The sequence below is a fragment of the Orcinus orca genome, chromosome 7, assembly GCF_937001465.1.
Source record: "Orcinus orca chromosome 7, mOrcOrc1.1, whole genome shotgun sequence".
In the NCBI taxonomy this organism is placed as follows: domain Eukaryota; kingdom Metazoa; phylum Chordata; class Mammalia; order Artiodactyla; family Delphinidae; genus Orcinus; species Orcinus orca.
Genome location: NC_064565.1, coordinates 29817233 through 29832439, shown reverse-complemented (window position 1 = coordinate 29832439; position 15207 = coordinate 29817233). Strand labels below are relative to the sequence as shown.

The 15207-nt window shown below is 38.0% G+C and overlaps 1 protein-coding gene across 5 annotated transcripts in view; it reads right to left on the bottom strand.

Annotated features, from left to right (window-relative positions):
• SPOPL (speckle type BTB/POZ protein like) overlaps nt 1–14991 on the bottom strand; it is a 78250-nt gene extending 63259 nt beyond the window's left edge. For 2 of the 5 annotated variants that reach the window (XR_007478258.1, XM_033414342.2), the window contains exon 1: nt 14780–14990. The gene's annotated coding sequence lies outside the window, so the exon portion shown is untranslated. Of the gene's footprint in view, nt 1–14779 lie in introns of all 5 variants that reach the window. The other 3 variants (XM_033414340.2, XM_049711974.1, XM_004284490.4) reach the window with 2 other exon arrangements.
• Between the last annotated feature and the right edge of the window lie 216 nt (nt 14992–15207).

Sequence of the window (15207 nt, the reverse complement as noted above, 5' to 3'; positions counted from 1 at the left end):
TCCTTAGTTGTACTAGACTCATTTTCAGTGCTCAACATACACAGTGGTGAATGGCTACCATAATGGAAAGTGGGAATCATAGAACATTTCTATCATTACACAAAGCTTTACTAAACAGTGCTGCTCACTCATTCTATGGCAGAACTGCTCAACCACTATTTCAGCTTACATAACCTACAATTTCTCACTGACACCACTTATTGCTATCCTTGTGACTTCATGAACCTTGCAAGCTGCATGAACGTGGAACAGGCTGGTACCCAAAGCAGTCAATGAAGGCGGAGGCATCAAATCTCTTACCGTCACCTGAGACCAAGAGGAGTTAGTTACCCCTAATCATTTATGTCCCAGCCCACTTCTAATCATGGAGATCCTCACCTTGATACTGTCACTGGTTACACTGTATCTGAGATGGGTTAGGGAAAGAGAGGTGTACTTAAGATTCCTTTCAGATTTTACCACCTGTTAAAGGCAGAACTCATTATTACACATGTCTCTCACCTATCACTAGACTAGACCATGGCAGCAGCTGGAAATAAAAATTCTACCAAACCCACTAAGGCTTATTTTAATGCAACTATTAATAATAGTATTTCAGTAAAAATTTAACAATCATTACAAATGTTAAATTGGACAAGATGCTGGGACAAAAGACATAAACTAGTACTATCCTAGACAAAAGCAGGAAAAACCACCATCCTTGAAAAAGATAAGAGGAACTACCACTTTGGGGAACTCTAAATCATAAAATCTAGGGGAAAGAAATGGGCAAAACAGCATGCCTTAGGATACAGGGTTGTAGGGATCTATATGTCTCTATCATTACACCCTGCATGTCTACAACCATTAAAATGGCTTACTCCTCCTTAAGGAATCACACTTTCTTAAAGAAAAACATTTCATATAGTTACTTAGTTTACAGGGGAAGAAAAGAGGAAAAAAAAGGAAAGAAAGAGAGAAGTTGAAAGAGAAAGAAATGAAGCAAAATGATCCATGAAAAGCATTGTGTTAGGACACCCTGGATTTTAATCCAGTCTTTTCTGAAATAATGTAACAAATGGTCAAGCTAGACTAAATCAAAGGAGGCTATTGCCATCCACCTACCAGCCCTGCCTCTCAAGGAAATGCTTTATAAAAAAATAAACTGAGTTGTTCTTATACCTCAAGAGAACACTTTAAGTACATGAATGCCATCTCAGTTCTTCCGATGATGAGCTAATAATTCCAAGATTCTTATGACTAGCAATAATCAGTAACTACTTATGAATATGTAGAGCACAAGTATTTATCAAACAGCTGTGCTACCCACGAACAGTACTTTGCAGCAGTAAGAAATAAAGTCAGATATTAAAATATTAGCTCTAAAAAGGCATAAGACAACGTTAAAAAGGGAAAACTATGAGCTTATCTGCAGTTATGAGTCTGTATGTGTGACTTAACAGAAGAAATCAACAACTAATTATGATTCACAAAAGGTACAGGAATGGTGCATCCCTACATATGATTCTAACATGATCTACTTGACTGTGGAATGAGAAGAGACTAACCACAATCCTAACCCTGAAAAAGATACACAGGCAAAAGTATTTTTCACATCCTTGGTATTCACTACACAATTGGATAATTTAAAAAAAAAATTACTAGCAACACTGCCTTCTGTGACACAAGAAAAACTCCATAAATAACAAGAAATTAAGTCTAAAACAATACGTAGCATGCTGTGGGCATTTGGTAAAATTTGCTCAACTTTCAAGTTCTGAAAACTGAGTCAACTCTGCTGGGTAGACAGCACTTCCCTTATTTAAGGGGTAGCAAAACCTCACAAAATAATGAATGAACATAACCTACAATCTGGGTAGATAATCAAATAAGAGCAAGAGCATTCCAGTATTGCATAATTAGAGCTTTGGGGAAATGTTGCAGACTCACTCAATAAAAGGGCCTACAAAACTTTTCACCAGCTTGCAAAATCTTAAAACCTGTCCCATGTTTAGCAATAGTTAGGCAGAAATGCACCATTTGTAAGAAAGTCAGTAAACTATACAGTGAAGTTGTAATTTTCATGACAGTCTCATTTTCCTTAAATTATACTTACATTTGTTTTATATTCTGCATCTTATCAACTGACAAGGCAACCAGAATCATTTGATGGGTTTTATGAAAATATACACGTCTCTATTCCACTTTCCCTTGGTGTGCACATGGGAGGGGTACGTGGGTATGAGTGAAGAAAGGAATCGTGTATATTTTGAAAAACTAGCCATACCACTTTACACCCACCAGAATAGCTAAATAAATGAAACAATATCAAGCAAACGTTGCAGAGTATGTGGGACAAATAAAACTCTCATTCACTACTGAAAAGACACTTTGGAAAACACTGGGTAATGTATACTAAAACTGAACAAAAGCACACACGGTCCAAAAAGTTCTACTACAGCAAGATGTGCAGATGTGCAGCAAAAGATATGTATTGATAAAAGAATATTCTATAAGGGGCACCATTCATTGTGACTCAAAACTGGAAACAACCTATATGTTCATCAACAATAAAATGGATAAATTACGGTACATATACATAGTCATACAATGGGATGGAATACAATAGAATGAGAATGAAGAAGATACCACTACACACTACATGGATGGATCACATAAAAACTGATGTAAGAAGCCATAAACAAGGGTGTTGATGCTGTACGATGTTACATGCTTGTCTCTGAATGTATGTTATACTCCATAAAAGTTTATGTAAAATAAAAAAGCAAATAAATATTCAATAAATGAGCAACCTTGATGCCTAAATGTTTATAATACAATCCTATTCCCAGTGTCATGTTCCCTCCACCCTAAAATTGGGACAGAACACTTTTAAAAATCTTCCCTCATGCTAATCTAATACATTTTTATATTAAAACAAAGAAGGCTATATTAGGGTAACAGAATGCAAGAGTCATATCCTTTTTAGAAGAGAAAACACTAATCTGAAAAGAATTTTAACACCAAAGCTCTCCCTCTCCACATTATCTTCACCACCCTTCCATCTACCAAGAGTTCACTCCTCTCTGCCATTTATTTAGTGGAAATATTTTTAAAGTAATGAACTACCCTAGAAAGGTAGTTATGAGGATTGAAACAAAAAGAGCAGATATATGAAGTCTTCAGCACTGTGCCTAAGCACTCAATGACTAAACAGTATTAAAAAATCCCAAACAGTGACTCTAACAGGTCAAGGGCTATTTCCAATTCATCACTGTAAACACAGAACCCAGCATTTAACAGTTGGTCAATTAATGGAGTAAATAAATGATATGAGCTCAAAACAAAAAGAATAAAATAAAAACAAGGCAAAAGTGGGAAAAAGGGAAATATCAAGAAGTTCAAAGGAAGGCCTTATTTTTATACCAGGGTAAATGACAAGATTTTAAATCTCAAATGAAGCAACAGAATCAGGTACATATTAAAACCATTAAAATAAATAAAAACTGCCTCAGTATTACTTTTCCTCCATATACTTCAAAATGAAGAAGTCAGATGTCTTAACTAAAATTTAAACATGGTTCTTTAATACTGAAATCCTTTAAAAATATTTCTGAATGAATTTCCTATGAGTTTGACAGGAATCATAAGTATATAACAGGTTATTTTTAAGACATCTATCATAGCACATCAATATTCTGACTAAATATGTCGTAACAGAAATGAAAGTGGATTTCAGTTGAACCTTTATACAGTGGTATTATTTTTATGAATTTAGATATCAAAATCATCAAGACTGCAATCTTACATTAGACTTAAAAGACAAATTAATAAGATACTTTAATCTCCATCGTGTGCACAAAACACCAATGAACCATTAGATAAGGTTCTAATGGTTCCCTTTTTCCCTTCCTTTTAAGAACACTGTCTACTTATTTATCTTAGATAAGAAATAGCATCACTGTTTTAATTAACCGACATTTACACAAAGCAACTTATGTGGAAAGCACTATTCTAAATGTAAATATAACTCATTTGGTTCTTGTAACAACTCTTACAAGGGAAGTAGTTATCCTTTCCATTTTACAGATGAGAACACTGAGGCAGAGATGCTAAGTAACTTACCTAAAGTCACAAAGCTACTAAAAAGCAGACTGGATGCACTCTATTAACCTCTGCGCTATACTGCCCAGAGATCTCTGAAGCTAAGCAAAACTAAATTTATCCTGACTTCACCTGACGCTGGGAGGTTAGCTATTTTGAAGACCTTGCGTGATAACCATAAAATGAAGCAGCACTAATGGCACAGTTAATAAATTCTAAGATACCCATTTTTTTTTCATATTTTAACATATCTAAAATTGATGGCATTTTACAATTTTAACTGACAGTGCTGTCTCTCTGTGGAGTACATAAAGCAGTGGTGCATCTGGTAACTGCAGGCAAGTACGATTCAAAAACTTATGGTATGACCCTCATGGGTTAGTGATAAGAAGTAAATGAGATAAAATATCTAAAGTACTTGACAACTCTGGTACAAATGCTTTAAAAAAGGGCATTTTCCCCCTTTAAACCAAAATGATCTATGAGGATATTCCATTTACACTGTAGTAAGTTGTCAGTTTCTCAGGCCCATGTTCAACTAAACCTGGTTATATTCTACTAGGGAAAAATAACTGGTTTCATTATACAATTTGATGAACAAATAAAGGACTTTGGCTGGGGAGAAGGCAGGCAGACAAAACAACAGTGAAAATGAGACACCTGAGAAAATAAAAATTATCAACAGTAAAGCATAACTCAAGATACCTCCCAAGTACCACTTGATTCAAGCCAGTTCTCAAATGCCACTGATAAAATGCTGACATGAAAAAGTATCTTCACTTTTTAAAAAATACACTTTGAATGCAAATAACTAAATATGCTTGGTGTGTGCCCATGCCCTGCTTGAGCTTTTCTAACAAAACTGGACATATTGAACTTAACCACAATGTTAAATAACTGGTTAACAAAGGTTTAAACTGATACTAAGAGTGGCCACCAAAAAATTTTAATTAAATAAAATTCAATTCATTTAAATATTCCTGTGTCAATACTTGCCTTGGTAATTTCAGGATGACTTAATTAATATTCAATATTTTTGGGGGGGGGTTGCCTTTGTCTTATTGGATGAAAACTACCTTTCAGGGTAATTTCCCACTAAAACACCAAAAATTGCATCCAAATTACAACAACAAAAAAACCACCTTGAGCACGCTTTACCTTAAAAATCACTTAATTTTGATGGGGCAGAAGGGAGGGGATTAAAATGCATTTTCACAAGGAGAAACTGAAATTTGCTTAGAAAACATACCCAAACAGGAAACAACAGTATCTTCTTTTAACATATCTCAAATAAGATTTTAAAAGCCTCATACTACATTTCAGTTACACTACAACCTTTGAGACCGTGCATTACCTAATATCAGAGTGAAACCTCTTTCTTTTGTATTTGTTACTCCTAAGTATTTTTATTACTATATTACTTTCCCTTCAAGTGTATAAACAACATACCCCAACCAAAGTCTGAGGTAATGCAATTTTATATTTGTAGGTCAAATTTTTTAAAAACTGCTATTTTTTATGTATGTAAAGTGCTGTTTCACAGAGTTATATAATTCAGAATTTAATGCTAATAATTATTCTGTCCTTTAGAACATGTAGGCAAGTCTGAAGAATATCAGAAGAATTCTACTTATGCATATAAACAAAAGGCCTGGGAAAGTATACCTATAAGAACCATAATATATGAAAAATATATAGTTGTCGTACAAGAATTTATTAAGATTTTTAAAAAAACCAGGGAGAAGACAAGAGTAAAAGCCAGTAGGAACTAATAAAAACAAAATTTTTAAGTTACAACTTTCTTAATATAAAATATAAGGAAGACTGCCTTAGCAGATCAGAATAACACAACGATGTTTCTACAAAAACTCAGGAAGGTATTTCAGAAGCAAAAATTTTGATTGACCCTATCTTCCTGTTATTTTAAAGCAGATGTCTTCTAGAACCTTTATTTACTGTGTTTTTAAAATCCATTTTAACATCATTTACCCTTCTATTACACTATTACACCTTCTAATACACTATTTTCTTGCCAATTAAGGTTTTGCCAACTACAGTATTCTTCATAAAGTAATTCCTGAAGATGAACTGTGTTCTACTATGATGTAAGACTTAAGTCTAGGGACATTTAGACAACTACCTAAAATAGCATTTAAGGTATCAGGGGAGTGTTATTATACCACTGAGCCCAAAACACCATCATTGACCATATAACTGATGTTCACCAGTAAATTCTTAGCAATCCTTACCAAGGCTTTCATTTTAATTTGCTAAATCTGAGAAAAAGTTGTATGTATAAAATTTCTCCCATTCAGAAAAAAAAATCATTAAAGCATAACCAAAATATTTACATTCTACTATTACTTAATTATTCCATAAGTATAGATATAATAAATTATAAAGCTAACCAACAAAAACAAAACACCACCTTTGACAATAACAAAGAAAATCTTTAAATTTTTTTTTTACATCTTTATTGTAGTATAATTGCTTTACAATGGTGTGTTAGTTTCTGCTTTATAACAAAGTGAATCAGTTATACATATACATATGTTCCCATATCTCTTCCCTCTTGCATCTCCCTCCCTCCCACCCTCCGTATCCCACCCCTCTAGATGATCGCAAAGCACTGAGCTGATCTCCCTGTGCTATGCGGCTGCTTCCCACTAGCTATCTGTTTTACGTTTGGTAGTGTATATATGTCCATGCCACTCTCTTGCTTTGTCACAGCTTACCCTTCCCCCTCCCCATATACTCAAGTCCATTCTCTACTAGGTCTGTGTCTTTATTCCTGTCTTACCCCTAGGTTCTTCATGACATTTTTTTTCTTAAATTCCATATATGTGTTAGCATACAGTATTTGTCTTTCTCTTTCTGACTTACTTCACTCTGTATGACAGACTCTAGGTCCATCCACCTCATTACAAATAGCTCAATTTCATTTCTTTTTATGGCTGAGTAATATTCAATTGTATATATGTGCCACATCTTCTTTATCCATTCATCTGTCGATGGACACTTAGGTTGTTTGCATCTCTGGGCTATTGTAAATAGAGCTGCAATGAACATTTTGGTACATGACTCTTTTTGAATTATGGTTTTCTCAGGGTATATGCCCAGTAGTGCAATTGCTGGGTCATATGGTAGTTCTATTTGTAGTTTTTTAAGGAAACTCCATACTGTTCTCCATAGTGGCTGTACCAATTCACATTCCCACCAGCAGTGCAAGAGTGTTCCCTTTTCTCCACACCCTCTCCAGCATTTATTGTTCCTAGATTTTTTGATGATGGCCATTCTGACTGGTGTGAGATGATATCTCATTGTAGTTTTGATTTGTATTTCTCTAATGATTAATGATGTTGAGCATTCTTTCATGTGTTTGTTGGCAGTCTGTATATCTCCTTTGGAGAAATGTCTATTTAGGTCTTCTGCCCATTATTGGATTGGGTTGTTTGTTTTTTTGTTATTGAGCTGCATGAGCTGCTTATAAATTTTGGAGATTAATCCTTTGTCAGTTCCTTCATTTGCAAATATTTTCTCCCATTCTAAGGGTTGTCTTTTGGTCTTGTTTATGGTTTCCTTTGCTGTGCAAAAGCTTTTAAGTTTCATTAGGTCCCATTTGTTTATTTTTGTTTTAATTTCCATTTCTCTAGAAGGTGGGTCAAAAAGGACCTTGCTGTGATTTATGTCATAGAGTGTCCTGCCTATGTTTTCCTCTAAGAGTTTGATAGTTTCTGGCCTTACATTTAGGTCTTTAATCCATTTTGAGTTTATTTTTGTGTATGGTGTTAGGAAGTGATCTAATCTCATACTTTTACGTGTACCTGTCCAGTTTTCCCAGCACCACTTATTGAAGAGGCTGTCTTTTCTCCACTGTACATTCCTGCCTCCTTTATCAGAGATAAGATGACCATATGTACGTGGGTTTATCTCTGGGCTTTCTATCCTGTTCCATTGATCTATATTTCTGTTTTTGTGCCAGTACCATACTGTCTTAATTACTGTAGCTTTGTAGTATAGTCTGAAGTCAGGGAGTCTGATTCCTCCAGCTCCGTTTTTCGTTCTCAAGATTGCTTTGGCTATTCGGGGTCTTTTGTGTTTCCATACAAATTGTGAATTTTTTTGTTCTAGTTCTGTGAAAAATGCCAGTGGTAGTTTGATAGGGATTGTACTGAATCTGTAGATTGCTTTGGGTAGTTGAGTGATTTTCACAATGTTGATTCTTCCAATCCAAGAACGTGGTATATCTCTCCATCTATTTGTATCATCTTTAATTTCTTTCATCAGTGTCTTATAATTTTCTGCATACAGGTCTTTTGTCTCCTTAGGTAGGTTTTTTCCTAGATATTTTATTCTTTTTGTTGCAATGGTAAATGGGAGTGTTTTCTTGATTTCACTTTCAGATTTTTCATCATTAGTGTATAGGAATGCCAGAGATTTCTGTGCATTAATTTTGTATCCTGCTACGTTACCAAATTCATTGATTAGCTCTAGTAGTTTTCTGGTAGCATCTTTAGGATTCTCTATGTATAGTATCATGTCATCTGCAAACAGTGACAGCTTTACTTCTTCTTTTCCGATTTGGATCCCTTTTATTTCCTTTTTTTCTCTGATTGCTGTGGCTAAAACTTCCAAAACTATGCTGATTAAGAGTGGTGAGAATGGGAAACCTTGTCTTGTTCCTGATCTTAGTGGAAATGCTTTCACTTTTTCACCATTGAGGACGATGTTGGCCGTGGGTTTGTCATATATGGCCTTTATTATGTTGAGAACAGTTCCCTCTATGCCTACTTTCTGCAGGGTTTTTATCATAAATGGGTGTTGAATTTTGTCGAAAGCTTTCTCTGCATCTATTGAGATGATCATATGGTTTTTCTCTTTCAATTTGTTAGTATGGTGTATCACATTGATTGATTTGTGTATACTGAAGAATCTTTGCGTTCCTGGAATAAACCCCACTTGATCATGGTGTATGATCCTTTTAATGTGCTGTTGGATTCTGTTTGCTAGTATTTTGTTGAGGATTTTTGCATCTATGTTCATCAGTGATATTGGCTTGTAGTTTTCTTTCTTTGTGACATCCTTGTCTGGTTTTGGTATCAGGGTGATGGTGGCCTCATAGAATGAGTTTGGGAGTTTTCCTCCCTCTGCTATATTTTGGAAGAGTTTGAGAAGGACAGGTGTTAGCTCTTCTCTAAATGTTTGATAGAATTCGCCTGTGAAGCCATCTGGTCCTGGGTTTTTGTTTGTTGGAAGATTTTTAATCACAGTTTCAATTTCAGTGCTTGTGATTGGTCTGTTCATATTTTCTATTTCTTCCTGGTTCATTCTCAGAAGGTTGTGCTTTTCTAAGAATTTGTCCATTTCTTCCAGGTTGTCCATTTTATTGGCATTAAGTTGCTTGTAGTAATCTCTCATGATCTTTTGTATTTCTGCAGTGTCAGTTGTTACTTCTCCTTTTTCATTTCTAATTCTATTGGAAAATCTTTAAATCTTGAAGACACTCTGAAGATAACTCCGTGTTTGGTGACTAAATGGGTAGTGATGACATTAATCAAAACAGCAAACTTGCATGCTTTCAAATTAAACTCCTCTACCATTGCATTGCCCTTTCCATCTCTCCTCTTGTCCTTCGGAAACACTCTGCCCAACACTCTACTTTCCTTAGAAAGCCTTCCTTAAGGCTCCTTTTCTGTGCTTACAAGGCAACCTGAATAAACTGCTATGACAGCACTAATCACACTGAACAATATTTAATTGTCCATTGCCCCTAGACTCTGAGGTCTAATTGCATTCCTAAAAGTCTAATAGTTACTGCCTGATAAACAGTACTTAAAAAACATTCTATTTGAGTAGGTTCTGAATGAACAAGTTGTAGAGTCTGAGATGCTTATAGAACACCCAGATGGTGATAAATAGAAACATGGGTCTGAGCTCAGGAAGGAAGACATGGTCCATGTTATAGATAAAATTCTACCCTAAATTTAGAATTGTGGCTTTGGCAGATTAAAACAAAAATCATCAAATAGTTTATGGATGGACTGACGACTGAGACATAAAATTTTCTCCCTGTCACTAAATGCAATGTGTACTCTTTAGTTCCCAACTTAATTGATTTCTCAGCTTCAATCAACATAGCAGATTAGCCACACCCTCCTTTTTTGGTCTATTGCCTTGACTTCAGTGACGGTAAGGAAATTTTCCTCCAACCTCTGGCTATACCTTCTCAGTCTCCTTTGCTCCATTTCTTTTCCTCAACGTTAAATGCTGAAGAATCATAGGGGACCACATCCCTTTATCTTGTCTCTCTATACTCTCTCCTTAGGCAATCTCATCCCCCACCTTCCATACTGAAACATCCATTATCAGCTATGTACTGATTATTCCCAACTGAATTATGATCAATACTCCCCCATTTCCATAAACTAACAAAATACTGCTCCTCCCCCAATATTCCCCTAGGTTAAGCACAAGAACCACTAACCCTGGAAATCGGCCTTCTCCTCTCCCTAGACCCTCAAATCAAATCCATCACCAAATCCTAAACTTTACTTCCCAAATATTTGTCAAATCCAGCTGCTTTATCTCTATCACCACCAGTCTGGACCGAGATTCTATCATCTCTTGCCTAAATGACTATAATAGGTGAATTCAATTCTACTCAAAGTGTGAGCTGTGGACCAATACTGACCCATGAATTACTGTTATTGGCGTGAGACAAGGTAAATACAGAAACTGAGAGGCAGCATTTAGAAATTTTTATAGCAATTTGACAGACACTACCACAACATCCATTTTACTGTGTATTACTAAAGTACCAGCACAAACTAGAAAGTAAAACAAAACAAAACATGTCCTTCGCCACGGTTAAGTTTGAGGAGCCCTGGCCTAACTCGTCTCCCTGCTTTTACACTTGCCTCTCCAATCTGTCCTCCACAGAGCAGCCAAGTGATGTTTTTAAAGCAAAAATTTAAGTAACTTACTCAGCTGTTTAACATTGTCCAGTGGCTTTCCACTGCTCTTAGGATTAAGTACAAAGAGCTTAGCAATAATTGACCACTGTGATCTGCTCCTGTCTCATTTCATATCACCCAGCCTCATGTGCTAAGGTCCAGTCTCCACAGGACTTTTCAGTCCTAGAAAGCTGAAATCGCCAGCATCGCTTGGGTAACTCCAGTTCATCCTTCAGACTTCGGCCTGAAAGTCATTTCTTCAGACAAACGTTCTCTGATACATTAGTGAGCTTTTGTTGTTTACAATAATTTTCTTTTGTGGAAGTTATCGTAACTGTAGTTATTATTTTTGTAATAATTTGCTTAGTTTCTCTATTGCCCAACAGAGTTTTGCCATCATGAATACAGGTACACTCTTTCCATAACGTGTGTCACCACAGCTTAGCAAGTGCCTGGCACAGATCAGATGTTCAATAAACTTTTGCTAAGTGAATAAACCTAAGTCAGGAAACAAAATGGTGACCAGGACCACCGAAATGCAAATGCCTGCGATATCTAGTCATATATAAGACTTGGGATACATCTGTATACCAAGTGCTTTACAAAGTTAAATCTTCTTTACTCCCCTAAACAACCTAAAAGACAGGGAAATCTCATTGATGAGATTTAAAAAAAAAAAAAAAGATTTTTCAGAAAGGTGAAGAATCTTGTCTAAAGTAACCAACAAAAAATTGGAAGATTAGAAGGTCTGAGAGGCAACGAAGGGTAGCAGTCTCTACAACCATATTGTCTGGCTCCATTGCTTACTTAGCTGTGTGATTTTGTGGAAGTAATCTGATTCTCAGGTTCCTCATTTGTGAAATGGAGATATAATAAAGCCTTCTTCAATGGATTGTTGAGAGGTTAAACAAGGTAATATATATAAATCATTTGAAAGAGTGGCTGGCATAGTGCTTTATAAGTATTAGCGGTTATAACTGTTTTTAACGTTATCAGTGCTCTTATAAGATAATTTTATCTTCTTACTTGCTTATTGTCTGCCAGTGCCACACTGATATAAATTACAAAAAAAGCAGAGTCTGTGCTATTATTCTCTGGTGGAGCTTTTCTCAAAGACTTAAACCCTACAGAAACTGAGTTAAGTAACTATTTCCTCAGTTCTCTCTCTCAAGGATGGGACATACAATCATTTTAGGTGCACAGGAGAGTAGTTATTACATACCTTGGATACTTTAGAACATTAGGGCTTAATATTTACTGGAACCCCAGTTGGGAAGGGCTGCTCTTGTGTATGCCCAATGCCTGGCATGAAGTAGATGCTCATTAAATATTTTTGGAAAGAATGAATATTTACAAAACCAAAGGAATAGTGCTCAGCACAGAGCAGATACTAATTATCAATTCTATTCCACCCCTTCAAAGTTTCTACAAACTTTAAAAGTATGATTCTATGGGAGTCATTTTTCTTGAACTGGGGCAGTCTGCATTATTCAAAGCCAAATGCAGAATACAGACAGTAGGAAAGCCAAGGAATAGAAACCAATGTTGGCAAGAACTATGAAAATAGTAAGAGGTGAAAGATAAGTAGAACTTGAATATGCAGGGGAAAGAGCAAAGGTTATTCTAGGCCAGGGAATAGCATAAGCAAAGGCAGTGTTACCCAAAGTTTAATGAACATTCCATTGGTGACACACAAAAAATATTTTCAGCTATACACAGGCAAACAACTTTACTTTGATAGTTCCATATGCACACATTTTTATGTGTAATTGGGACAGCAAATTGTGATTTCAAACTTTTACTACTTACAACAACATTGAGTTAACAGTACCTATTTGGATTTTTTTTTGTGAGGTGTTTAAAAAATGTATCAAGAACATAATAATGCACAGGAGGTAAGCAAATATGACAGAAATTGTCAGGGTTTTAAAGAGTAAACTTTTGTACACATCAAGGCATGGTCATGTGAATAAAACATAACATGTTAGTAAGAGAAAAGCCACCAGTCTTTGGAATGAAGCCAAAGCTCTATCCTGAGTAGCAATTCAACATAAGGGACAGGTAGGTGTGAAGTATCCAACCAGGTTTGAGTATTTAATTGTAGTACTAAAATTCTCATTGGCAAAAATCCTCATTTTTCCCTATGATAAATCTGCTACATAATTCAACTTCAGTTATTCCCAAAACAAAGATAAAAATTTAAAATTTCCAAACAGGTACCTGAAAATGGCACTGCATGTAGCCTGGTAACTCACCTGAAAATAGGGAGCTAAAACTGTACTTTTCACACCAGAAGGAACTAATTTATAGAGTAACAAAATATGAATCATAGCTACCTCAAAAAAGGTGTTAAATAAAAAAGAGCAAAAAGACAGTTTTCCATTCCCCCTTCCTCTCTCAAAATTATCCTACCAATAGCCAAACCAAGTCAAGCTAAGAGATGATGATAAAGAACATTTATTGAACTCTTACCAGGCACTGTTGTATTTTACCTGCATTAAGTTATGCAATTATCACCACCATCTTATGAAGTACATCACTAACCCTATTCTACAGCTGTAAGAATACTGTGATTAAATAACTTGCCCAAGGCCAGACCTGGTAGACAGAAAGGCAGGGATTTAGATCCTGGCAGTTCAGCTACAGAGTCTGAGCTCTTAACCACTAGGCACCATTTCTCTCAAGAATAATAGAAGGATAATTTGAAATATTCCACCTTTCCCATTATGGCAGGAGAAATGTAATTTTCCAAGGTATGAACCTTTTATTACTTAAGTTTCCAGTCTAAGAAACAGGAGGTTCAGCTATATGGAAAAACTGGGAAGATGAGTACTACAATAAAACAATCTAGGCCCAGGAGTATTCAAATACAGACAAATCGTCAGAAGCCTCAAAAGTATGGCTGAAGGGCACTATTCACAGAGAAAGATGCCAAAAGTTGGGCTAAGCAGAAGGTGAATCCTATTTCTACTGGATCTACTGCTTTGAGAGAGGAAATCCCACCCATCTCCTCCCATTTCTGTGATTCAGTACACAAATGCATCAATTCAAGAAGAACTGTAAGGGGAAAGGGCAGCAGAAGGGAGCAGAAAGGGGTAAGTCAGGACTTGGACCCTGAACTGCAGAGTGAGCTTGATGTACCTGGGGAGAGAGAACGGATGAGAGGGCAATGTGTGCCTGGAGGTAGGCAGGTTGAGGGCATGACCACTGGGGTGAAGGCACCGAGTGGCCTGGCTGGAGAGCTGAGAATTCACCCTAAAATGGGCTAGTGGGGACTGTTTCAGGCGTATACGTTTGGGATAAGGAGGGATGGACGTGAACGCGGGGGTGGCCTGCAGTTTCTCGCTTTGGGCAGTACTGCCAAGGGACAAGGTATCAAGGTGCGGGCGAGGAGGTCTACAGGTACAAAGGGGGTAGAATGGAAAAGAAAAAAGGCGCAAGGCTTGTGGAGGAAAGTCGGGGGGATCCTGGTAGACGGAAGCTGGGAGATCAATGGGGGAGGGGTAATTCCCAGGGGAAGTAGAGACGCGCGAGGTTAGGGAGGTCCGGGGGGCGGAGGTGGGGCTGAAGGGCGGGGGCGGAAGGCACGCCTCAGGAGCGGGGGTCCCAGACCGAGAGGGATGGGGGCGCCGAAATGGGAGAGGAGGAGGTCGCTGGGTTTCAGTGCAGGTGAGTCCCAGGAAAGAGGGGGCAGCCAGCGACCAAGGCTGCGGCCGGGACCCCGGAGGGGGAGGGGCACCTACCCGGACGTGCGGGGCTGCGGCGGGCAGCCCCGGCGGCGGCTCCTCTCCGGCTGAGGCGGCTGAGGTGATGGCGGCGAGTCCCTGTGGCGGCCGCCTCCGCCGAACCGCATCCCTCCTCCCCGGCCCGCCCTCCTTCCCTATCTCTCGCTCCTAAACTTCTTCCCCGGGATAAACAAACCCGCCGCCAGGGGCGGCCGTCTCCGGCGCTCCCGCCCCCGCGCAGGCTCCCGCCCCCCCCGCCCCGGGCCAGTCTGGGCTCCGGCTTCCGAGTTGCGACTCCAGCCCCCAGCCCGCGACGGCGCGTGCGCGCGGCAGCGTCTGCTCGCAAGGCCCTTCCTCCCTCCCTTCCTCCCTCCGGCGCCGGGCACTTCCGGGCCGGGCCGGATCGGATCAGGCTGGGGGTTGAACGTAGCCGCCGCTGTTTGCGC